The 27,387-nt window shown below is 39.0% G+C and overlaps 1 protein-coding gene across 4 annotated transcripts in view; it reads right to left on the minus strand.

The window, feature by feature from the left end:
• The window catches only part of gsr (glutathione reductase), a 74,706-nt gene that overhangs the window by 41,671 nt on the left and 5,648 nt on the right, over positions 1-27,387 (minus strand). The window lies entirely within an intron of this gene.

Genomic DNA, 27,387 nt, shown 5'->3' on the forward strand with positions numbered 1-27,387 from the left:
TGTTGGTCACAAAAAACATTCATGAAGTTTGGTTCTTATGAATTTATTATAGGTCTACTGAAAATGTGAGCAATTCTGCTGGGTCAAAAGTATACATACAGCAATGTTAATATTTGGTTACATAAATATTAATAGTAGTGTGATACGATAGTGTGTTGTGCCCAACACACTATCGTATCATTGAGTGCCCAAACAAATAATCTAATGCCTTACAAATAAGCCACATTGGGGCCAAATAAAGTTGTGAGTGCCAACACTTTGATTAAAAAAGGTGAGAAACACCATTGAATTTAAGAGAGAACTTATTGCCGTCTTCAATAAAGACAAACGTGATGCTGAATGTTCATTAATTCATGTATAACATTGTTTTCTATTTGTTATTAAAAGTGTTATTTTTGGGGTGTCTGGAACGGTTCGATATTTACAATATTTCCTATAGGAGAAATTATTCAGTTTTTTGTGCAATTTGGTCTTTGTCGGACCTTTTAAAGTACCAATGATTGTCACACACACACACTCGGTGTGGCGAAATTACTCTCTGCATTTGGCCCATCACCCTTGATCACCCCCCTGGGAGGTAAGATGAGCAGTGAGCAGCAGCGGTGGCCGCGCCCGGGAATAATTTTTGGTGATTTAACCCCCAATTCCAACCTTTGATGCTGAGTGTCAAGGACGCATTCATTAAAAGAGGGGGTACCATGGTAGTTTTGCAGAATTTTATTTGGAGGCCCCCACCCCATTACAAAAAACTATTATACTATTACTCAAACAAACTTAATTTGATGCTAAAACAGCTCTGAAACACATTTTTATACAATGGCTTTTAAAAACAAGCTGAGCTATCTTTGAGACATTTTTGTTTTAAGTATTTTATTCTGCTTTATTTGCTTGTATTATTTGTTTTATTTTAAACCTGTCAGATGTTTGCATTTATTTTATTAATCAATTTATTGGTTGATCTTTGTCATTTTTTGCACAACACTTTGGGGTGCTTTATGAATTACCCTTGAACTTGACCTTAAAACGAATTCATGGGAAATACATTGTTTAATAATGATTCTTTGTGTAAAATAACAAATTAAACATAATTTAAATACTGGAAAATTCCCGCGTAAATTTTGATGGACCTGCTATCTGTGCCCTGGACCTCCGGAAGCCGCCGTAGTTTGAATATGGTGCTGAGTGTCTGAATCCGTGAGTTGTAGGTGTAACTGCCCAAAATAAGCTACAGAGCTAGCCTAAAACATTAGCATGCGCAGATTAAAATGCTAATACTTAGCATGTGTGCTAACGGTGGCATGCTAACAGTTAGCATGTCTCACATATCAAGTAATACGGCTATAAGGTCTGCGGAATTAAAGAAAAAAATGAAAAAATAGCAAAAACAGTTAACATGCTAATGTTAGCTTGCTAGCATGCTAACATTTGCATGCTAAGAGTTAACAAGTGTCACATACCAAGTTATACGACTCTGGAGTAAACGGTTGCAAATTTAGCTCAAAAAGATTTCATGCTAATGCTAGCATTCTAGCAAGCTAACATTAGCATGCTATCCGTTAGCATGTGTCACATACCAAGTTATAAGACTGTAAGGTGTAATTAGAGAAAAAAAACGTGAAGTATAAACTTGCAGATCTTCCTGAAACAACTCAAACCAGGGATCAAACATGGTACGATTGCCTGACAAGACCAGAATAAGAATCCTATTCTAATCACCGCAAGCCATAGCATGCAAACACCCTTCTGACCAGGGCCGTAGCATCAAATTCTGCACCCCCATACACAAGACTCCAAAAGGGGCCCCTCATTCCACCCTAAACCTGACACACTTGGTATGTTTACATGCACTAAAAACTAATTATTGATTGGAAACCGGGTTTTTAAAAAAACATAATCAAGTTATTAACATATCTAGACTAGAACATACGTATCCAGATAACCCCAAATAATTTGGGTTTGTTCTTTAAAAATGTTTTTCTTTTCTTTTTTTATAAAAAGTCCCAACATTTTGTTGTTTTTTCGGTGTGTTTTACTTTTGTAGCTGTATGTAGAAATGGCTCCGATGAAGTGGTTTTTGTAGACAACAGGGACTAACGTTCATTAATAATTGGCCCTATTTCTGGGGAAAACCAAGCTTGATGAGTAGGGACGACCTTCACCCTAATCTCACTATTTAAAGGAACATAGATTACTGGTTGAGTCACACATGACTAACTACACTAGAGCAAGCTCGGACACAGACAATTACAATGTCTGTTAGTCCGGGTGAGGAGTCAGTTAAGGTGGAACTAAACAGTGCCAGGCCGGAAAATCCCTACACACATAGCATGTCTCGTAGAATAATACACAACTCACATAACGTTTTTTTCTGTAGTGACTGTGCCAAAGGAAGACATGCATTCTGAGGTGGCAAATGGGTTGAATCTATTGCAGCACCAAGCAAACATTCTGAAGATCCCCATCATATCAATTCCTAGAAGATGTTTTCATGTCATCTTACCTTATTTCTTTGGACTATTTGTGTCTGCATTGCAACCACACAATTTCCCCTTTATGGAATAAGTAAAGAGTATCCTGTCCTATCCTAAAATGTAATTTTCAATTAAATATGATTATAAATATGTCAAGTTTTCCTTTATCGCATAGAGGTCAGCTGATTAATGTATTGTTATCGCCATTTGGTAATAATATTTATTAAATAATACATCTTTATTAATAATACACTATTATTTTGATTCAATTGGGAAGTGAAGTGAATTATATTTATATAGCGCTTTTCTCTAGTGACTCAAAGTGCTTTTACATAGTGAAACCCAATATCTAAGTTGCATTTAAACCAGTGTGGGTGGCACTGGGAGCAGGTGGGTAAAGTGTTTTGCCCAAGGACACAACGGCAGTGACTAGGATGGCGGAAACGGGGATCGAACCTGAAACCCTCAAGTTGCCGGCACGGCCACTCTACCAACCGAGCTATACTGTGATTAGGCCACTCTACCAACCGAGCTATACTTTGATTAGTCCTGCCTTTAAAACCTAGTGAGACCTGTGTTTCTAACTTTAATTGAGGGTCTTTGAACGCACCACAGTTATGGTGACTTTCTCCTATGCTGCCAAAATAAATTTATTATATTCCTACCCTTCTTCCATTACCACTTCCTTATTCCAAAATGCTGTTGCTGTGTGCTTAAAGCGCTTAAAGGAGAACTTTGACGACATTATGACGTCTGTGTTGCGTGAAGTGTTCCAAGTTTGATCTGCTGCTATCCAAGCGGAACGAGCCATTTAGCATTTGTGACAGCGGGTGTCGGTAGTCTTAGACATCCTTCATTTGATTCTAGCAACTTTATCTTAAAACCCCCTCCAAATTAGACTTGAAAAATGACATTAAGTCAGAGGTCAAGTTTAAAAATTGGCAGTGGCATGGCCACCCTACTCACTGGACTTTGCATGTTGAAAATAAAAACATGACTAATAATTATATTATTATATTCATTTTAGCATTTAAAGTAGCAGTAGAGTGAAAAAACAAGTTGACTTTATATTGTTAATTGTGTTTCATTGTATCCATTAACCTCTTAAGGCCCAAGCTGTTTGTTTACATGATTTTTTTATTTCTCTCTGCTATTTGGGCTTATTGGACCCTAATCAGAATAAAAACTAAAAATCATCTTTTGATATGATGTACTTAGTCCATAAGTAACAAACGTGTACTTCATGTGTAGTGACATGCTAATTTTTATTTTTACACTTTATTTTTTTTCCAAATTCCATTGTATGTTATACTCTTCTGACACCACCAGATGGCAGTATAAGTGTCCATATGTCGGCATAAGACCCCAATTCAGTAGTGTACACAATTTTGGAAATAAGAGCTAAAAGGTGCTGTCCACGCATGTGGCCACTAAGGCCTTTAGAGGTTAAACCATATTCAATTGTATTTATAATCCGCTAAGTATGTGAAAATACCGTTTAAACATCACAAAATGCCACAAATTGAATATTCCACTCCGAATATCTTCGTAGATTCTACGTCAGTGTAGTAACGCTTCTGCACTCTGACCATATTATTAGAGCAGTCATACTGGAAATACGCAAACATTGGAAAGAGATGTGCTGTTTATCATTCACAATCCTTATGTAAGACAAGAACCCATATGCTTGGCTTTTTCTATGCATTCTAAATCGTAAATAAATAGCTAACAATTGAGTCAACAGATGAAGGGTCCTCTGTTGCGCTCATTATACTCTCTAAAAACATCCAGAAAGTACCAACAGCACTCCATTTACATGTCGTAACCAAATATGAGTGGTATTGTTATTATAAGTGCTAACGCAGACGGACTATTTTAGGGGAGCATTGATAGCAGTGAGCTAATGCTATCTTACGCTGCTATTGTTGACACACTGAGCCTGCTTCGTCGCAAACTTGCTAAAAGTAAACTCGTGATTATAATTCACGCGTCTCTCTCATCTCCTACGTAATTGCAGCAATTTTTTCCCAACTCTTCATGAGGACTGTGACGTATTCTTCATCTAAATGGAATTATGTGAGCGTCCCGTCGGTCGGCATCCCAGCGAGAGTGGAAATATTACACTGTTTTATTCGGGTTTGTTATTGTTGGTTTGTATGTTTAGCACCTAGCAATGCGGCTAATGCTACAGTGTCACTGTGGAGAGAGAGTGTGATCAGCGCGCCTGCAGGAGCAAAGGTCACCGCCTCTGTCCATGGTGCTGAAGACAGAGCACCATCAGACGGGGCCGTGGCATGTGCTGACGGCGAGACACAGCTGGCAGGTGACTAGATTTCACAGGTGGTACGTGTTAAGTTAATCATCTGTTGTCTTTAACAGTAAGCGGCCGGGAGCAGAGAAGGAGAGAAGTACGGACGTGACTGAAAAGTCACGATCCGGGAGAAGGAAACAGTGGATAAAACATATGAGAATTAAAACTTTGTTAAAACCTGCAAGCTTGGATCCTGTGAAGTGTCTGTCAGTGGGACCGCTAGGAAGCGACTTATAACAGGCACAATAAAGCTATATCTGTTTAGCACTCGGCTTTTTAAACTTACGACTCATGGGGATCAAAAATATAAAGTCCTGGATCATAATTTTCCCCCAAAGTAATCATTGTTGGCTCTCACAAAGTCTACTTGATTATTAATGATAAATGATAAATGGTTTATACTTGTATAGCGCTTTTCTACCTTCAAGGTACTCAAAGCGCTTTGACAGGGGTACTAATAGCCTGTTGGAGTTCGCCCTCGGACTTTAGAAGTTCCACGGTGGACTGAAATAAGGACACCAGCGAGTTTGATGAAATGATGACCTGATAACGATCCAATAGTAATGACGCTGCTGTGACTTTGGGTGACTGTTCTGACCCAGTTACAGGTCAGGCTTTGCTCTGTATTGATTAGCAGCACACATTTAATTAATGATGTTTGGTATGAAGTTCGGCAGCACGGTGAAAGAGGGGTTAGTGCATCTGCATCACAATACGAAGGTCCTGAGTAGTCTTGGGTTCAATCCCGGGCTCGGGATCTTTCTGTGTGGAGTTTGCATGTTCTCCCCGTGACTGCGTGGGTTCCCTCCGGGTACTCCGGCTTCCTCCCACCTCCAAAGACATGCACCTGGGGATAAGTTGATTGGCAACACTAAATTGGCCCTAGTGTGTGGATGTGAGTGTGAATGTTGTCTGTCTATCTGTGTTGGCCCTGCGATGAGGTGGCGACTTGTCCAGTGTGTACCCCGCCTTCCGCCCGATTGTAGCTGAGATAGGCTCCAGCGCCCCCCCGCGACCCCAAAAGGGAATAAGCGGTAGAAAATGGATGGATGGATGGATGGTATGAAGTTCTACGGTGGATCCCGGATGAAAGAGTAAAAGCAAAGATCTGAGGCCGGCGCTTTAGTTCCTTCTCTCCTGGATAATTGTGATCTCCCGCAGCGTGACACAGCCAACAGATGGCTCAGGAGACCCGCTGGAGCATCATGTTCACGCAGCATGGCGTTGCTCTCACATCCACACGCTGCTTTCCTTGTGCACCACACTGCACGCAGAGTTTGGACTCATTTTATTCACCAGAGCTTCTTGTGCTAGGAAAGTCTCTATTGCTTCCTGCAACGATCAAATCACAGATAATAATACCTGTATTTTTTTATCTAACTTTGTCATTATTTACTTGTACCCATTTGACTGATATATTTATATGTAAAAACTACTTTGTATACGCTAGCCTTTAAATAGACTGCCCTTTTAGACCAGTTGATCTGCCGTCTCTTTTCTGCTTTGCCCCCCTCTCCTGCATGGACAGGTTATTAGGTGACCACAGATGATACGCCAGCTGTTCAAAGTCGGGACCCGGGGTGGACCACTCATCTGTGCATCAGTTGGGGACGTCTCTGCGCTGCTGACTTGTCTCCACTCAAGATGATCCCCTACTGGCCCCACTATGGACTGGACTCTCACACTATTAACTAGATCCACTATGGACTGGACTCTCACACTATTAACTAGATCCACTATAGACTGGACTCTCACACTATTAACTAGATCCACTTTGGACTGGACTCTCACACTATTAACTACTGTATATCTACTATAGACTGGACTCTCACACTATTAACTAGATCCACTATGGACTGGACTCTCACACTATTATGTTAGATCCACTATGGACTGGGCTCTCACACTATTAACTAGATCCACTATGGACTGGACTCTCACACTAATATGTTAGATCCACTATGCACTGGACTCTCACACGATTATGTTAGATCAACTATGGACTGGACTCTCACACTATTATGTTAAATCCACTATGGACTGGACTCTCACACTATTATGTTTGATCCACTATGGACTGGACTCTCACACTATTAACTAGATCCACTATGGACTAGACTCTCACACTATTATGTTAGATCCAATATGGACTGGACTCTCACACTATTATGTTAGATCCACTATAGACTGGACTCTCACACTATTAACTAGATCCACTATGGACTGGACTCTCACACTATTATGTTAGATCCACTATGGACTGGACTCTCACACTATTATGTTAGATCCACAATGGACTGGACTCTCACACTATTTTGTTAGATTCACTATGGACTGGACTCTCACACTATTAACTAGATCCACTATAGACTGGACTCTCACACCATTAACTAGATCCACTTTGGACTGGACTCTCACACTATTAACTAGATCCACTATGCACTGGACTCTCACACGATTATGTTAGATCCACTATGGACTGGACTCTCACACTATTTTGTTAGATCCACTATGGACTGGACTCTCACACTATTATGTTAAATCCACTATGGACTGGACTCTCACACTATTATGTTAGATCCACTATGGACTGGACTCTCACACTATTATGTTAGATTCACTATGGACTGGACTCTTACACTATTAACTAGATCAACTATGAACTGGACTCTCACACTATTATGTTAGATCCACTATGGACTGGACTCTCACACTATTACGTTAGATCCACTATGGACTGGGCTCTCACACTATTAACTAGATCCACTATGGACTGGAATCTCACACTATTATGTTAGATCCACTATGGACTGGACTCTCACACTATTATGTTAGATCAACTATGGACTGGACTCTCACTATTATGTTAGATCCACTATGAACTGGACTCTCACACTATTAACTAGATCCACTATGGACCGGACTCTCACTATTATGTTAGACCCACTATGGACTGGACTCTCACACTATTAACTATATCTACGATGGACTGGACTCTCACACTATTAACTAGATCCACTATGGACTGGACTCTCACACTATTATGTTAGATCCACTATGGACTGGACTCTCACACTATTATGTTAGATCCACTATGGACTGGACTCTCACACTATTATGTTAGCTACACTATGGACTGGACTCTCACACTATTATGTTAGATCCACTATGGACTGGACTCTCACACTATTAACTAGATCCACTATGGACTGGACTCTCACACTATTAACTAGATCCACTATGGACTGGATTCTCACACTATTATGTTAGATCCACTATGGACTGGACTCTCACACTATTAACTAGATCAGTGGTTCTTAACCTTGTTGGAGGTACCGAACCCCACCAGTTTCATATACGCATTCACCGAACCCTTCTTTAGTGAAAAATAAAATGGGTTTTTTTTCAAATTCAAGACAAAGTTATATGTTTTTGGTAACACTTTAGTATGGGGAACATATTCTAAGTAACAAGACTTAATTTAGAGTTATTTGGTTAGGGTTAGGGTTAGGGCCCGGGTTAGAGGGTTAGGCTTATAATAAGGCCATGCGGAATAAGGCATTAATAAGTACTTAATAATGACTAGTTAAGAGCCAATATGTTACTAATTTGCATGTCAATAAGCAACTAATTAATGGTGAATATGTTCCCATACTAAAGTGTTACCATGTTTTTTTACTGGTGCACAAAATGAACCGTGCATGAACATCACCTTGTTCAAAGAACAAAACCAACACAGTGCATAAACTCACAACAAATTATACACCTGCAAATCAGTGTGATTCTGCTGTTGCTGTATCCGTAATACGCTGATAGGGAGAAGTTTGTATTTACACGATGAGTCGGGTGTGTCTTCGATCGAACCCAGGTTAAGAACCACTGCTTTAGACGAACGTTAAATATCTTGTCTTTGCAGTCTATTCAATTGAATATAAGTTGAAAAGGATTAGCAAATCATTGTATTCTGTTTTTATTTACCATTTACACAACGTGCCAACTTCACTGGTTTTGGGTTTTGTAGAAACGGCTCTTCTACACGACTGCAAACCAAGAACGTGGCTCTTGTCACTGGTGTACCTAATAAATTGGCTGCTTGCAGTGAGTGAAGAACCACAAAGACTTTTCTACCTTCAAGGTACTCAAAGCGCTTTGACACTATTTCCACATTCACCCATTCACACACACATTCACACACTGATGGCGGGAGTTGCCATGGCGTTCGCAGAAAAACATGGCTTGTCTTTTTTGGAGACGTCGGCATTGGATGTGGAGCTTGCCTTCCAAGCCATCCTCACAGGTGGTTCTATCTTACACTTACTTTCTTCCTCTTCATTCTCATTACATTTACAATTACTTGTATATTCTTTAACTAGTGTTGTCAAACACTTTATAATCGCACTTACCGGGGCGGTATAGCTCGGTTAGTAGAGTGGCCGTGCCAGCAACTTGAGGGTTCCAGGTTCGATCCCCGCTGCTGCCATCCTAGTCACTGCCATTGTGTCCTTGGGCAAGACACTTTACCCACCTGCTCCCAGTGCCACCCACACTGGTTTAAAAATGTAACTTAGATATTGGGTTTCACTATGTAAAGTGCTTTGAGTCATACGTGCCAACCTTCTCGATTTTTTCGGGAGACTCGCAAATTTCAGTGCCCCTCCCGAAAATCTCTCGGGGCAACCATTCTCCCGATTTTCACCCGGACAACAATATAGAGGGCGTGCCGTGATGGCACTGCCTTTAGCGTCCTCTACAACCTGTCTTTGCCGGCCCAGTGCAAGGCATACTTGGTCAACAGCCATACAGGTCACACTGAGGGTGGCCGTATAAACAACTTTAACACTGTTACAAATATGCGCCACACTGTGAATCCACACCAAACAAGAATGACAAACACATTTCGGGAGAATATCCGCACCGTAACACAACATAAACACAACAGAACAAATACCCAGAAGCCCTTGTAGCCCTAACTCTTCCGGTACGCTACAATATACACCCCCGCTACCACTAAACTCCGCCCCCCCTCATCTCCCAAACTCGGAGGTGTCAAGGTTGGCAAGTATGCTTTGAGTCAAGTCGAGAAAAAGCGCTTCACTTCACTTCATGCCAGGCGCTAACTACGACCCATCAGGAGCAAGGGTGAAGTGTCTTGCTCAAGGACACAACGGCCGTGACGAGGTTGGTAGTAGGTGGGGATCGAACCAGGAACCTCTCAGGTTGCTAGCACGGCCACTCTCCCAACCACGCCGTCCCCCGGATGTCAAAAAGTGCAACTTATCCTGATCCATCGCGTGACAGGAAGGCATCACACACACACACACACACACACACACACACACACACACACACACACACACACACACACACACACACACACACACACACACACACACAATCAAAAGTTCCGTCCTGCCTGTGAAATCCAAAGTCCCACGAGGCGCACTCGGACTTGGAATTGGATTTTCAAAAAGCGTGCGGCAGCACTCGGCGGGGTCTTGTCTGGTCTACTTTGCAGAGATTAGCGGGTCATGGGAAGCAGTGTTGGATGAGGGGGAAAAAAAGAGGAAAAAAGGGATTCGAAACATGAAACTGGAAAATCAAGATCGGGGAAAAAAAAAAAGCTGTGGTTGATGGCCGGGGGGATTTTGTGGACAGTCCGCAGGCCTCTTTAAATTTTGTGGCCTGGTTTCTCTGTAGAAGCCTCTTCTGACACACACACACACACACACACACACACACACACACACACACACACACACACACACACACACACACATTTTTGTATTTGTTACCTTCTTGAGACCTCCGAAAAATGCCAACCTCTTTAGGACCACCCTTTCCAGATATATAAAGATTTGTATTTACAACATGAATAGTATATACATACTATGCAAATAGAAACAAGCTTGAGTTGGAATTTCACAAGACAAAGGTCACAATTTCACAAGAAAAACTTGGCAGTTTTATAATAAAAGTTGTCATTTTACTCAATGCAAGTCAAAATTTTACAAGGAAAACTGAACATGTGTGCAACATTATGCCAAAAGTTGGAATTGTACTCAATAACAGTCGCAATTTTACAAGAAAAACTTAACATTTTGGCAATTTTATGAAGAGTCGTAATTTTACTCGACAAGTCACAATATTATAAGAAAACTTAAAATTTTTGGCAATTATATAATAATAATCGGAATTTTACTCAGCAAAAATTATGACAAAAGTGATAATTTTACTCAATAAATGTCACTATTTTACAAGAACAACAAAAATAATTTTACGAGAACATATTGCAATATTACAGAAACAGAAAGAATATGAGAAATTGTTCCCAATTTTATACGTAAAAGTTCGACACATTGCGAAAAAAAGACTACTTTTAGTTAATGTATTTTTATTTTTTGTTTTAATTGTTTTTTAAGCTCCATTATTTACTTCAAGTTATTACAGTATGTCTCTATATTCATATTTATTTAATTTTTTTAAATTCATTTTGGCCAAAGAGGGCGCATTTCAATTCCTTACACACATTTGTTATTACACCTGTTGGCCAGAGGGGGAGCACTTCAAATTTTTACACACACTTGTTATTTCATATGTTGACCAGAAGGAGAGATCTTTTAAAAGCGACACACAGTCCATTTTAAAAATCCCTCCCTTTCGGGACCACCCTCATTTCGATAGATTTCACCACCAGGGGTGCAAATGAGACATTCTCTATTAGATGCAATGGTTTTCCGTATTGGGACCATGATTTATGTCCTAACTTGTTCACACCTCCTCATATGGAAGCTACTTTTCCTTGTTGATGTCTCAAGAAGGGTAGAAATACAAGAACACACACACACACACACACACACACACACACACACACACACACACACACACACACACACACACACACACACTTTTGTATTTGTTACCGTCTTGAGACCTCCGAAAAATGCCCACCTCTCTAGGACCACCCTTTCTAGATATATAAAGATTTGTATTTACAACATGAATAATATATACATACTATGCAAATAGAAAAAAGCTTGAGTTGGAATTTCACAAGATAAGGTCACAATTTCGCAAGAAAAACTTGGAAGTTTGGCAGTATTACAATAAAAGTCGTCATTTTACTCAACGCAGGTCAAAATTGGTGCAACATTATGCCAAAAGTTGGAATTTTACTCAATAACAGTCGCAATTTTACAAGAAAAGCTTAACATTTTGGCAATTTTATGAAAAGAGTCGTAATTTTACTCAACAAAAGTCACAATTTTATAAGAAAACTGAAAATTTTTGGCAATATTTTAATAATAATCGGAATTTTACTCTGCAAAAATTATGACAAAAGTCATCATTTTACTCAAGAAATGTCACTATTATACAAGAACAACAAAAACGTTGGCAATGTCGTGACAAAACTCCGAATTTCATACGACAAATGTCATTATTTTGCATTAAAAAGTAATCATTTTACATAAAAGTAATAATTTTACAAGAAAATATTGCAATATTACAGAAACAGAAAGAATATGAGAAATTGTTCCCAGTTTTATAAGAAAAAGGTCGACAGATTGCGAGAAAAAGACTACTTTCAGTTCATGTATTTTTATTTTTTGTTTTAATTGTTTTTTAAGCTCCATTATTAACTTCAAGTTATTACAGTATGTCTATATATACATATATATGTATATGCGACACACAGTCCATTTTATAAATTCCTCAACAATGGTTTTCCGTATTGGGACCATGACTTATGTCCTAACTTGTTCACACCTCCTCATATGGAAGCTACTTTTCCTTGTTGATGTCTTAAGAAGGATAGAAATACAAGAACACACACACGCACACACACACACACACACACACACACACACACACACACACACACACACACACACACACACACTCCATTGTGCATGACGTCTTTACATTCATGTCGCTGTGTTGTGAAACCACCTGGTTGCCAAGTGTGCTTTTCCACGCGACACAAAGCGGAGAAATGTTCCGGAATGAGGTGGCGCGTCCTAACTAGTGGTACAAGGTCAAGTAAATTTAAAGTCCGATGAATCACCAATTGGTGTGGGCGGGAACGTGGTGACATTTCATTCTTTTGCTCAGTGGGAGAAGAAACTGTGACATTTCCTCTCTGGATCCAATGTCACGCTGCAACATTTCACCAAGGAGATGACACACATTTCAAATATGATTCATTTCCAATGAAACGGAGCAGACGGGGTATGTTGGAACTTGTTTGAAATATTTAATCGCGATTAATCGCACTTTGTTCATAGTTAACTCAAAAATACCGTATTTTTCGGAGTATAAGTCGCACCGGAGTATAAGTCGCACCCGACGAAAATGCATAATAAAGAAGGAAAAAAACATATAAGTCGCACTGGAGCCCGGCCAAACTATGAAAAAAAACTGCGACTTATAGTCCGGAAAATACGGTAATCTTGATTAATCACAGATAAATATGATTTTTCATTATTAATAAGCAGTGTCGGGACTAACGCGTTACTAAGTTACTGTAACGCCGTTATTTTGGCGGTAACTAGTAGTCTAACGCGTTATTTTTGATATTCAGTAACTCAGTTACCGTTACTACATGATGCAATACTGCGTTATTTTACGTTATTTTTTATGTAGTATCGGCTAGAAACTGAGAATATCTCAGCCTTTTATAGGAGAGCTGCATTGTCGTCCTTCTGAATCTTCCTGTGTCACAAGAGGCGCGCTGTGTGTGTGTGTGTGTGTGTGTCTGTGTTTACTAACAAGACATCATGGCGGAGCCGAAGCCGAGTTTCTTAACATGGAGATTTTCTCACTACTTTTCTTTTGTCGAGCACGAAGAAAAGAACATTTTAGTTAAATGTAAGTTGTGTCTTGGATCAAAGATCCTATCTACTGCCCAAAACAGCAATTCAAATCTGCTGAAACACCTACAAAAGCAACATGCTTCGATGAAGCTAGTAAAGAGAGACACACTTCACCTCCACCTCCACCTAAGCAACAGCGGCTGGATTTTAACGGAGGCACTGCTGGCCAGGACAACATTGATAGAGCCATTGCACCGTATGGTGCTAGAAGACATGCAGGCTATATCTACAGTGGGGTCACCCGCTTTCAGGCAGCTAATTAGCATGATACAGGCGTCAAACGGCAAATGGCACGAAAACATGTTCCACGTACCTGGACACAGTGGACAGTGAGGACATAAACATGGAAAGCGAGCTAAAGAAAACACTCCAAACTTTGCCTCTGCTCATCATTCATCACTGAAGGTACACACTCTGTCAACTCTTATATACTCTTTCATTCTAGACTTCTAGGGTGTTTGATTATCACATCACTCTAAATGTATAAACTATAAAGTTCACAAACATAAAGAGGGATCCTAGTGGGCCAGGCCAATCTTTCCTTTTCTCTAAACTAAAACTGGGGAAATGTGTACAATGTTCTGGGCTTCAGTACAGTGTTGATCTCCTGAAGACATGATTTTATTTCACAATTCCTTGAGAGAAAAAAATGCCTGGTTAGGCTTTGTGTATGTCATGTGTGCCTTCCTTGGGTGAAGCCAGGTTTACAGCTATGTTGTTATTATGCTGTTTGTTACTTATGTATGTTATGTTGCAGCTATTTAAAATAGTTTTGTCAATTTGTTCTGGCCTGAAACAAATTGGCCCTTTGAAACAAATCTTTGTCTTTGTGTGTTGTAGGGCTGGGCGATATGGCCTTTTATTAATATCTCAATATTTTTAGGCCATGTCACGATACCCGATATATATCTCGATATTTTGCCTTAGCCTCGATAAATAAATAAAGCGTTAGACTACTAGTTACTGCAGAAAATAACGACTTTGGCACGTCCATGCTTAGCCATTCAATTCCCTCTAGTCCCTCCAGTGATAATGCTACTTGGAAGAAACAATGTATTTTCCGCCACGGTGTTGAGGTTTAAAAATCTTACTGTGGATTAGACGTGTTGGTCGCAGCTCGACATGCACCCTCCTGGAATTCATGTATTTGTGTCTCTGTGGGAGTGAAGGAATCTTTCACGCGAGTGCAATCCTCAGCAAGTAAACACCGGGCTGGACTCGGACTATCGGCCCGATCTGATGGCACAATATTTAGAGTTCCATTATTAAAATAACTTCAACCAAATTAAAGGTCAACCAGTGCTCTGAACCTTCTCTTTCCATCCTCCTTCAGGACCTCCACCTCATTTAGTCGCAAAAGGAGGAGATTTTGATGAATGGTGGCTCCTTCGCAAGGTTCACAAAGCCATGACACGTTGCCGTGTATCAGAGCGGCCATCGTCTTCCTCCCTGAGCCTCATAATTCATGTCGGATGACATTGGTTTCCTGGTCAACCTTTGCTGTAAGCCAACGCTGGTCCCGCTCCATCCATCATCTGCTGACCTTCAGCACCGTGCCCTGGGCAGGGGGGGAGGGGCTTGTGCATGTGTGCGTGTGACTGATGTCGCCGCCACCGTCACCTCCACGCACCGGAGGCCCCCCACCCGCAACCCCTGCCAGATATCCGTCCGCCATTATTCGACCCCGGTGTCCGCAGATTGCCATCAGCGGTGGCGGCTTTAATTATTCACGCCGCTGAATGGCGGTCTCATCGGAGAGATGGAGCAGACCTCTCTGATGTTATCTCATCCTTCTTTTATGTGCTCTGTGGATTAGCGCTTCTGACTGTGAAGCTCATGACCCAAACTATGGCGGTGGCCTTGACAAGGTTGTACACACGTATAATCGACGCGATCGCTCCTCCTGCCACTGATTGTTAACAAACAGAACCATTTTGAAATCAACCACAATCTCAAAGCCCAAAGAACACTTCCCCATGCACAGGAGCGCCACATAGGCATTTTGTCTATTAAATGCAATCGCTCCCCTTACAAGTTAATAATGACAAACAAACACGCAGAAGAACTTGAAAGAAATCACAATCTCAAAGACCAAAGACCACTTCCTCATGCACAGGTGCGCCACATGGGCATTTTGTCTCTTCAATGCAATCGCTCCTCCTACCAGTTAATAATGATAAACAAGCATGCAGAAGTACTTGAAAGAAATCACAATCTAAAAAGGCCAAAGAACATTTCCAGATGCACAAGTGCGCCACATAGGCATTTTTTCTATTTGATGCAATCGCTCCACCTACCAGTTAATAATGACAAACAAAGGCGCAGAAGTACTTGAAAGAAATCACAATCTCAAAGTCCAAAGAACATTTCCCCATGCACAAGTGCGCCACAAAGGCATTTTGTCTATTCAATGCAATCACTCCTCCTACATGTTAAAAATGAAAAACGCGCAGAAGCACTTGAAAGAAATCCCCATCTCAAAGACCAAAGAACACTTCCTCATGCACAGGTGTGCCACATAGGCATTTTGTCTATTCAATGCAATCACTCCTCCTACAAGTTAATAATGACATACAAACACGAAGAAGTACTTGAAAGAAATCACAGTCTCAAAGACAAAAGAACACTTCCCCATGCACAGGTGAACCACATAGGCCTTTTGGCTATTCAATGCAATCACTCCTCCTACAAGTAAAAAATGACAAACATGCAGAAGTACTTGAAATAAATCACAATCTCAAAGACCAAAGAACACTTCTTCGTGCACAGGTGTGCCACATAGGCATTTTGGCTATTCAATGCGATCGCTCCTCCTACCAGTTAATAATGACAAACAAACACGCAGAAGTACTTGAAAGAAATCACAATCTCAAAGACCAAAGACATTGTTGCTCATGCACAAGTGTGCAATGTAGACATGGCAGGTCGCGGCCCAATTTTTCCACTACAGATGGTCCTGGCACCCACTCAAATATTACTGAATTAATAATCTTACTTTTGATTTTAATCTTACTTACTTATTAATCTAACCTACTTTCAGTTTGCAACCTTGTCCAATGATATGAACGCGTGTGTTAATCACAAAGAGTATTATCTATTTAACACATACATCTTAGGCTCAGGTCAAGCTGATTAGAAAAAAAAAGTACTAATCAAATATACTACATAAGAAGGGACTCATAAATATCTGACAAAAAAATAAATCTACTTATTGTACAATTAAGTGGTGCTAAAATAAATATGCAAAATATATATATATTTTTTCTTAACTAAACTGTCAACGAAATTTAAGTGCAAATTAAAATACAGATTCACCACTTTAGTCATAATTTTTGCGTTTGAGAATTTTCTCGGACTTTAGCTCCAAACTTCTTCTGTTTGTTTAATATTGTCATTACTGCCACAAGTGGTGGAAAAGGGTATTACAACATACGGACCGCAGCTGAGAAACACATTTTTGGCAGCTCTATAGGGGGCACTTGCGAGCCAACAATGGGCTCTATGGTTAAGAAATGCAATCACTCCTATCACTAATTATTCATAAAACAAAACAGGACTACTTGAAACAAATCACAATTTAGAAGCCCAAGGAACGCTTGGTCATGCACAACCACACGCACAGGTGTGCAAAGTAAACATGTAAGGTAATTCTTGATCTTCTTGTTTAACGACAGGCCACTCAACGTTAAAGGTGCATTACCGCCACCTACTGTATTGGAGTGTGAACCAGAGTCCATTTATATTCCATAAAACTGTCTCTTCTAGAAACTTCACTACAGTTTTCTTGTTCTTGCTTAACACCCCTCTGAGAGTAACCTCCTTCTGTCCATGTCTTAACGTCCTGTCTTAGTTTTCTCCCTTCTCTCCTATATTACCCACAATGAATGGTTGCATGTTCCACTGATTCTACCTCGTTGCAGCTGTCACACAATCCTGTTGGGCGTTTGTTCATAAGGTGCAATATCTTATTAATGATCTAAAGCGTGATATGATTCTCTCCTCCCTCTGTGGTGCTCCCCCTTACAGTTCTTCCCGCTCCTACTGTGTCCTGTATTGCATGTAAGTGTCTTCCTCCATGCGATTGCTCCTCCCGCCGGTTATTACTGACAAACAGAACCAATTGAAATAAACCACAATCTAAAATACCAAGGAGCGCTTGCTCTTGCACGACCATATGCGCAGTTGCGCAACGTAGATATATTGTGTAATGAAGGCAATTAATAGCGATAACTACCACCTTGCTCGATAAAACAAACAAAAATAATGATCATCGGAGTCAAACCTCGAGGCCGGCTTGCTCACACGAGAGAACACAAACACAAAGACGTTGGCTAATCCGGGCGATTGCTCCATCCACCAGTTTTTAAACTATGACCGCCACCTTGCGCCATAGAAATAAACCCAAGGGCTCAAAGTCAAACGTTGTGGGGCGCTTACTCACGCACAAGCATGGCGTGCAATGCAGTCATGTCGGCTAATCAACGCGATCGCTCCTCCTCCCGTGCACTAGTTATAACAGCAACCATCACCTTGTGCAATAAAACTAAACGTAGCAACTCAAAACAGTCCACCAAGTCAAACCTTCATATGGAGCGCAGTGTAGTCAAGTCGTACAAAACCCAAAAGCAGTGAAGTTGTCACCTTGTGTAAATCTTAAATAAAAACTAAATACAATGATTTGCAAATCCTTTTCAACTTATATTCAATTGAATAGACTGCAAAGACAAGATACTTAACGTTCGAAACTGGAAAACGTTATTATTTTTTTGCAAATATTAGCTCATTTGGAATTTGATGCCTGCAGCATGTTTCAAAAAAGCTGGCACAAGTGGCAAAAAAGACTGAGAAAGTTGAGGAATGCTCACCAAAACACTTATTATGGAACATCCCACAGGTGAACGGGCTAATTGGGAACAGGTGGGTGCCATGATTGGGTATAAAAGAAGCTTCATTGGAAATAGTCATTCAGAAAAAGGAATGGGGCGAGGGTCACCACTTTGTGAACAAATGCGTGAGCAAATTGTCGAACCGTTTAAGAACAACATTTTTCAACGAGTTATTGCAAGGAATTTAGGGGTTTCACCATCTACAGTCCGTAATATCATCAAAAGGTTCAGAGAATCTGGAGAAATCACTGCACGTAAGCGAGGATATTACAGACCTCCGACCTCTCAGGCAGTACTGCATCAAAAAGCAACATTGGTGTGTAAAGGATATCACCACATCGGAACACTTCAGAAAACCGCTGCCAGTAACTACAGTTCGTCGCTACATCTGTAAGTGCAAGTTAAAACTCTCCGATGCAAAGTGAAAGCCATTTATCAACAACACCCAGAAAAGCCGCCGGCTTCGCTGGGCCCGAGCTCATTTAAGATGGACTAATGCAAAGTGGAAAAGTGTTCTGTGGTCTGACGAGTCCACATTTCAAATTGTTTTTGGAAACTATGGACGTTGTGTCCTCTGGGCCAAAGAGGAAAATAATCATCCGGATTGTTATAGGCGCAAAATTCAAAAGTCAGCATCTGTGATGGTATGGGGGTGTATTAGTGCCCAAGGCATGGGTAACTTACACATCTGTGAAGGCACCATTAATGCTGAAAGGTACGTACAGGTTTTGGAGCAATATATGTTGCCATCCAAGTAACATTATCATGGACGCCCCTGCTTATTTAAAATGGTGAACAACTTAAGCTGTACATTAAGCAAGAATGGGAAATAATTCCACCTGGAAAGCTTAAAAAATTGGTCTCCTCAGTTCCTAAACATTTACTGAGTGTTGTTAAAAGGAAAGGCCATGTAACACAGTGGTAAAAATGCCCCTGTGCCAACTTTTTTGCAATGCCATTAAATTCCAAGTTAAAAAAAAATTAGTTCCTCAGTTTGAACATTAAATACCTTGTCTTTGCAGTCTATTCAATTGACGTTTTGTACACTCAATGCAATTGCTCCTCACGCTTGCACTTAATAATAGTGATAACTACCACAATAGACTTCAGAATCTGTGTGGTACTCGCATAAACACATGCAACCCTGGGCGGTACGGTCCAGATAATAGATTCTAAAACCCATCCTGGGCACACGTTCCCCGCTTTCTATGTCCACCAAGCTGGATGATATTTCTCAGTGACAGGTGCAGGACTGATGAGGGGAAGGACGTCAGGGAGGAGACGGTTAAGGGGCGGGGTTTAGATAAATTGACAGGCCGTTGGGTCGTCGCTCGGGGCGAAGGTGTGGACGTGTTTGGGGAGCCGTCTCAATAGATAAGCATCGCGGAAAATATGAGAGGCGAGATGGTAATCTCTCGCAGGAAGTGCAGGCGATAATGTTGCAAAGCAAACCACGGGAGGGACGCTGACCTTGCCGCACACTGAGAGATCCTGGACTTGCTCAATAAAAGCCTGTTGATGTACTGAGCATGGAGGATGCACTTTATGCACTGCAAAAAGTCAGTGTTCAAAAACAAGAAAAAAAAATACAAAAATGAGGTGTATTTTATTTGAACTAAGCAAAATTATCTGCCAATAGAATAAGAAAATTTGGCTTGTCAAGACTTTCCAAAACAAGTAAAACTAGCTAACCTCAATGAACCCCAAAAATAGCTTAAAATAAGTATATTCTCACTAATAACAAGTGCACTTTTTTTGGTAGAAAAAAAATTAGACCTTTTTGCTCAATATGTTGAAAAATATTCTTAAATGAAGTAAATGCTAGTGCCATTATCTTGACATAATGATATGCGCCCAGCATTACATTTCTTGAAACCAGCAAATTTATACTAAAAACTGATTTATTGTTCTTAATGGAAAGGCAACCGCTTGTTACTCTCGGGGTCTACTAGCCGCTCAGGCAAATCATATGGTCGAAAAATGCATTTTTCCATGGATAACATGACATCATCGCGCCAAGTGCGTGCTCTTTCAGTCAATTCGTGCGCCAAATTTTTTTCAATTGTAATTTTGAAGAATTTATCTGAATGTGCATGAACTATTTCTGTTCAAAATAGTTTGAAATGTTAAATGTTTAAATATTAACTGTCAGTTTACTGTACTGTGCCAACTGTACTACTATATGAGTACGTGTTTTCTATTGTCTCATTGAAAATAAAACAGCAAAGTCCATTTGGCTGTCATCTGTTTTAATTATGAGACACAATTGTGTCAGTCATGATTTTTTTTTCATGCTTGAAATAAGAAATTATTACTTTAAAAAAGCAGTTTTATACTTGTGAGTGTTGATGACACAGCTTTGCAACAGTTGATATTCTAGTTTCAAGCATGTTTTACTCAATATAGGTCATCAAATCTCAGCAACAAGCTGTAATATCTTACTGAGATCATTTAGGACCAAAACCCTTAAAACAAGTAAAGCACTCTAACATAAAATCTGCTTAGTGAGAAGAATTATCTTATCAGACAGAAAATAAGCAAATATCACCCTTATTTGAGATATTTAATCTTACTTAGATTTCAGTTTTTGCAGTGTGTACGCTGACATTTGCTGAAAAGATGACTTTCTTGGTGGTTTAAAAAAAAAGAAAAACTACAGCCGAACCTTGGATAACAACAACAACAACTCGGAATACTACGGAGCCCCTAAAAGGGACATGGGGAACATTTTTTTTTTTAGTTATGTTTCTCGTGCTCACGGGAAAACACCTCGTGCGCACGAGAAACTTTTGTGTGAGCACGAGAAACTACTTTGTGCGCACGAGATACATATCTAAAAAAATATATATGCATATATTTATTTCCCCCAAGTCCAAGGTAAATGCTGTACATTGTTATTAATTGACGTCATAAAACTACTGTAGTTGTTAGGACAACATTTCATCATACTGTTTCTCATTTAAATGTTCGTTTTTCTTTTTAAAAGGCATTCTACACGTTAAAAATTGTGCTTTTTATTTATAAATTTTTTGGAAAACATCACTGCACTTCATAATGGCAGCTACAGTTCCCATCTTAAAGATCTAAACAAATTATTTGGGAATGTCCGGCGGGCCAGATTGAAAAGCATAACGGGCCCCATTCGTCATGGTTTACCTGACACACGAAACGCGACGAATTTGGGGGGCGGGGGGTGCACATTGTACTTTAGAGCAGGGGTGTCAAACGTACGGCCCGAGGGCCGGATCAGGCCCGCGGACAGGTTTTATCCTGTTTATTTTTATATTTATTATTTATTTTTATTTATTATTTTAATTTTATTTATTTTTATTTTTATTTATTTATTCATACATTTTTTTTTAATACACTGTAGCACTTTGAGATTGTTTACTCAATATAAAGTGCTTTTTACAAATAAAATCTATTATTATTATTATTCGGCCCGCGGGATGAGTTTGCTAAGTATAAAAATCAACCTGAAAATTTTGAATGAAAGAAACCGCTGTTCTAAATGTGTCCACTAGATGTCACAATAGCAATTTTTTTTAATCTTCGTTGATGATGCTACATATGTACAAAATAAACCACATGTTAGTACATCAGTCAAGGAAAATTATTAAACTACATAAATAACATTCTGTAAATTGATTTTTGACCATTTTTGTAAATTGATAGATTGAAAATTAACACCAATGAGTTGAATGATGAACATTATCACATCATTTATTCAGAAAAACAAAGATAGAATACCATTAACCACAACATGTAAGTGTAAAAACCCCCAACAATATGATTTGTACAATTTAGGAATGTGTTTGTCCTATTTTTCAAACAAAGAAAACAATCTGAAGTTGTCTTTATTTTTAAGTTATCATACCGTGATTTTACCAGTCCAGCCTACTTGGGAGTCGATTTTTCTCCATGTGGCCCCCCCATCTAAAATGAGTGTGACACCCCTGCTTTAGAGTGTTGAATGTCCAAAAATTTGCTTTATGGCAATTCTAACTTTCATCAGTCAGTTCCTATGCAGAGTGGCGCTTTCCATCATTTTCAGCAGACTGCATTGCAAAATGATGAACACAAAGCGTCTTGTGTGCAGCAGAAGCCCAAGGCCACGGAGGCAACGACATGAGGCGGTAAAGTTGGACCCGGCGCAAGGCTCAAGGCCTCACACACACACACAGAGGTCAAAGGGTAAATTACCCCCCCCCCCCCCCCCCCCCCCCGGGCCCGGGGTTTATTCCCAATACTCCATTTATTTAATTTTCAGTGTGCGCATGAGGAATAGTGCGGCCTGGCCGAGGAAAAGGAGTGACCCCTGCGGAGGGCACGCTGTTCTAGTCCTCCGGAGATGCGTTGGACCGGGCAGCAAATCACTGGAGGTGACGTGACCCTCGCTCCGGGCGAAGAGAGTCCAGGCGGCCGAGGCGTGATTGCCCACGAATACCTCGTTGCAGGGAAACGGACGGGAATTGCATCAGGGAATGTCTCGAGAGCAAAAGTGGGCGACGAATGCATCTTTTATTTGTTTGTCGCAGTTTATTTTATGACTGTTTGATTGCAATTACTGTGAGATGGAAGTACACTATCATGTATGGATGATAACTAGGGATGTCCGATATTATCGGCCGATAAATGCTTTAAAATGTAATATCGGAAATGATCGGTATCGGTTTTAAAAAAGTAAAATTTATGACTTTTTAAAACGCCGCTGTGTACACGGACGTAGGGAGAAGTACAGAGCGCCAATAAACCTTAAAGGCACTGTCTTTACGTGCCGGCCCAGTCACATAATACCTACGGCTTTTCACACACACAAGTGAATGCAATTCATACTTGGTCAACAGCCATACAGGTCACACTGAGGGTGGCCGTATAAACAACTTTAACACTGTTCCAAATATGCGCCACACTGTGAACCCACACCAAACAAGAATGACAAACACATTTCGGGAGAACATCCGCACCGTAACACAACATAAAAAATACCCAGAACCCCTTGCAGCACTAACACTTCCAGGACGCTACAATATACACCCCCGCTACCTCCTACCCAAAACCCCGCCCCCCGCAACTCTGCCCACCTCAACCTCTTCATGCTCTCTCAGGGAGGGCATGTCCCAAATTCCAAGCTGCTGTTTTGAGGCATGTTAAAAAAAAAAAAAGTACTTTGTGACTTCAATAATAAATATGGCAGTGCCATGTTGGCATTTTTTTTCCATAACTTGAGTTGATTTATTTTGGAAAACCTTGTTACATTGTTTAATGCATCCAGCGGGGCATCACAACAAAATTAGGCATAATAATGTGTTAATTCTACGACTGTATATATCGGTATCGGTTGATATCGGAATCTGTAATTAAGAGTTGGACAATATTGGATATCGGCAAAAAACCCATTATCGGACATCTCTAATGATAACTCATCTTATGCAAATTGTTCAAAATAAACAAAAACTACTTTAAATACGTAAAAAGCTGAATAAAAGAGCAAACGGGTGTATTGTAAGAAGAAAATGTTGCAATATTGACACTAATAACACAAAGACAGTTTTTTACTTTATAACAGTCATTGCTCAAAAAATAATAAAACTTAAAATTGATAAAACTTAAAATTTACAGACAGATCTGAAGTTGAAGTTTAGTTTTGTAGATTAAATGGTGAAAGTAGATAACATTAATTTGACACTAAGTGATTTATTTTTAACTCTTTATTGATTGGGGGCTTTTTGGATAACTCATCTTATGCAAATTATTCAAAAATGGACAAAAACTACTTTAAATGGGCATTCAAAAGGTTAAAATCAAATAACACATGATTTGTTTTTTATTTTTTTATTTAGTGTCTTAATTGTGTCGAAAAAAGAACAAGTTTTTTTAATTTATGCATTTATTTGTTATTTTTCTGTAATTATTTATCTTTTTTTGCTTTCATATTCTAACGTCACACGTTTTTGCAATTTGTTTTTAGTTAGGACTGAAGTCTATTGAGAGATCTACGCCAAAAATAGAAAAAAATTAATCTAAAATGTTTTTCAGGACTTTTTTTCATCCAGGCGCTACTCTAGAGGGCTAAAAATGATTCAAAAATAAAAAAAATCGACAAAAATTGGAATGGACGAAAAAGTCCCCAATATACTCTAAGGCAGGGTGTTTCTAAAGTGCGGCCGGGGGCCATTTGTGGCCCGCAACTATTTTTTTTCATGGTCTGCGGCACACTTTAAAAACACAAAGACCAAAAAAACCCCGTAAAAAGCTGAATAAAAGAGCAAACGGGTGTAATGTAAGAAGAAAATGTTGCAATATCGACACTAATAACACAAAGCTGAAAGTTTTTTACTTTATAAGTCATTGCTCAAAAAATAATACAACTTAAAATCTACAGACAGATCTGAAGTTGAAGTTTAGTTTTGTAGATTAAGTGGTGAAAGTAGTACACATTTATTTTGACACACAGTGATTTATTTTTAACTCTTTATTGATTGGGGGCTCTTTGGATAACTCATCTTATGCAAATTATTCAACATAGACAAAAACTACTTTAAATGGACATTAAAAAGGTTAAAATCAAATAACACATGACGTGTTTTTTTTAAATTTATTTAGTGTTTTAATTGTGTCGAAACAAGAAAAAGTTTTTTTATTCATGTATTTGTTATTTTTTTGTATTTCTTTTTTCTCTCATATTCTAACGTCACACGTTTTTGCAATTTGTTTTTAGTTAGGACTGAAGTCTATTGAGAGATCTACGCAAAAAATAGAAAAAAATTAATCTAAAATGTTTTTCAGGACTTTTTTTCATCCATGCGCTACTCTAGTGGACTAAAAATTATTCCGCAGTGTATGAAAGGAATAAAAATAGTGAAATACAAAAATACAAATACGCCAAAAATTGGAATGAACGAAAAAGTCCCCAATATACTCTAGGGCAGGGGTGTCTAAAGTGCCATTTGTGGCCCGCAACTATTTTTTTTTCATGGCCTGCGGCACACTTTAAAAATATGACCAAAAAAAATACGTAAAAACTGAATAAAAGAGCAAACGGGTGTAATGTAAGAAGAAAATGTTGCAATATCGACACTAATAACACAAAGCTGAAAGTTTTTTTACTTTATAACGGTCTTTTTTTTTTTTTAAATAAATAAAACTTAAAATTTACAGACAGATCTGAAGTTGAAGTTTAGTTTTGTAGATTAAATGGTGGAAGTAGAAAACATTTATTTTGACACACAGTGATTTATTTTTAACTCTTTATTGATTGGGGGCTTTTTGGATAACTCATCTTATGCAAATTATTCAACATACACAAAAACTACTTTAAAAGGACATTCAAAAGGTTAACATCAAATAACACATGACATGTGTTTTATATTTTTTATTTAGTGTTTTAATTGTGTCGAAAAAAGACAACGTTTTTTTACTTATGTATTTGTTATTTTTCTTTATTTATTCATCTTTTTTTTTTTTTGCTTTCATATTCTAATGTCACACGTTTTTGCAATTTGTTTTTAGTTAGGACTGAAGTCTATTGAGAGATATACGCAAAAAATTGAAAAAAATGAATCTAAAATGTTTTTCGGGACTTTTTTTTCATCCAGGCTCTACCCTAGTGGGCTAAAAATTATTCCGCACTGTATGAAAGAAATAAAAATAGTGAAATACAAAAATAAAAAAATCGACAGAAATTGGAATGGACGAAAAAGTCCCCAATATACTGTAAGGCAGGGGTGTCTAAAGTGCGACCGGGGGCCATTTGTGGCCCGCAACTATTTTTTTTCATGGCCTGCGGCACACTTTAAAAATATGACCCAAAAAAATACATAAAAAGCTGAATAAAAGAGCAAACGGGTGTAATGTAAGAAGAAAATGTTGCAATATCGACACTAATAACACAAATACAGTTTTTTACTTTATAACAATCATTGCTCAAAAAATAATAAAACTTAAAATTTACAGACAGATCTGAAGTTGAAGTTTAATGTTGTAGATTAAGTGGTGAAAGTAGAAAACATTTATTTTGACACAGTGATTTATTTTTAACTCTTTATTGACTGGGGGCCTTTTGGATCATCGAGATCTTTAGTCTTGATTTTTTTTTCAAACTGTCACTCTTCGAAAAATATTAATACATTCTTATTAAATATTTGTCATTTTTCAGGCTCCAATTAACTCACATTAAATATTGCAATTTAAAAAATGTTTTGGGTAATTTTTTTCGTGTTTTCCCACAGTAAAATAAGGCTTCTTTGGGGGAGGAGCTTAAAACACAAAAAAAATCAAACTTAATGGCAACGGATACATCTAACAAATAAAAGTAAATATGACTTATTTTTTAACACTTTATTTGTTCGCGGGACTTTTAACATTCGCCACAATTTTGTGGAGCCCCAAAGGTTACAGTAAAAAAAAAAAAGTCAATATAGGGAACAAGTTTGGACACCCCTGTATTAAGGGTTAGTGATTGCATTTTCAGGTCCTTTAATGTGTGTAGCAAGCTGTTTTCAGTCTGTTGTGGCCAGTGCCCTGTACTTTGCAGTGGTGTGTTGGGGGAGCAGCACCGGCAAAAGGGACCTAAACCGGATTGACAAACTGATCCGGAAAGCCGGCCAAAGTATTGGCACACAGTTGGCAGTTCGTTCCCATTGTGTTCGATTCAAGAACTCCTTCATTCCGCACTCCATCCAGCTGTATACTCTATGTTAGCTACCTCTCTTTGTTTATAATGTATATTTTCTGCTGAATCTACTCTCTATTTTATCCTGCCCTTTTTTTTTTGCTGCAGCTGTTACATATACTGTAATATTGTACATGGTAATTGGGATTTGTTAAATATAGTACATATTATATAA

This window comes from Nerophis lumbriciformis, linkage group LG16 (genome assembly GCF_033978685.3).
Source record: "Nerophis lumbriciformis linkage group LG16, RoL_Nlum_v2.1, whole genome shotgun sequence".
Classification (NCBI taxonomy): Eukaryota; Metazoa; Chordata; class Actinopteri; order Syngnathiformes; family Syngnathidae; genus Nerophis; species Nerophis lumbriciformis.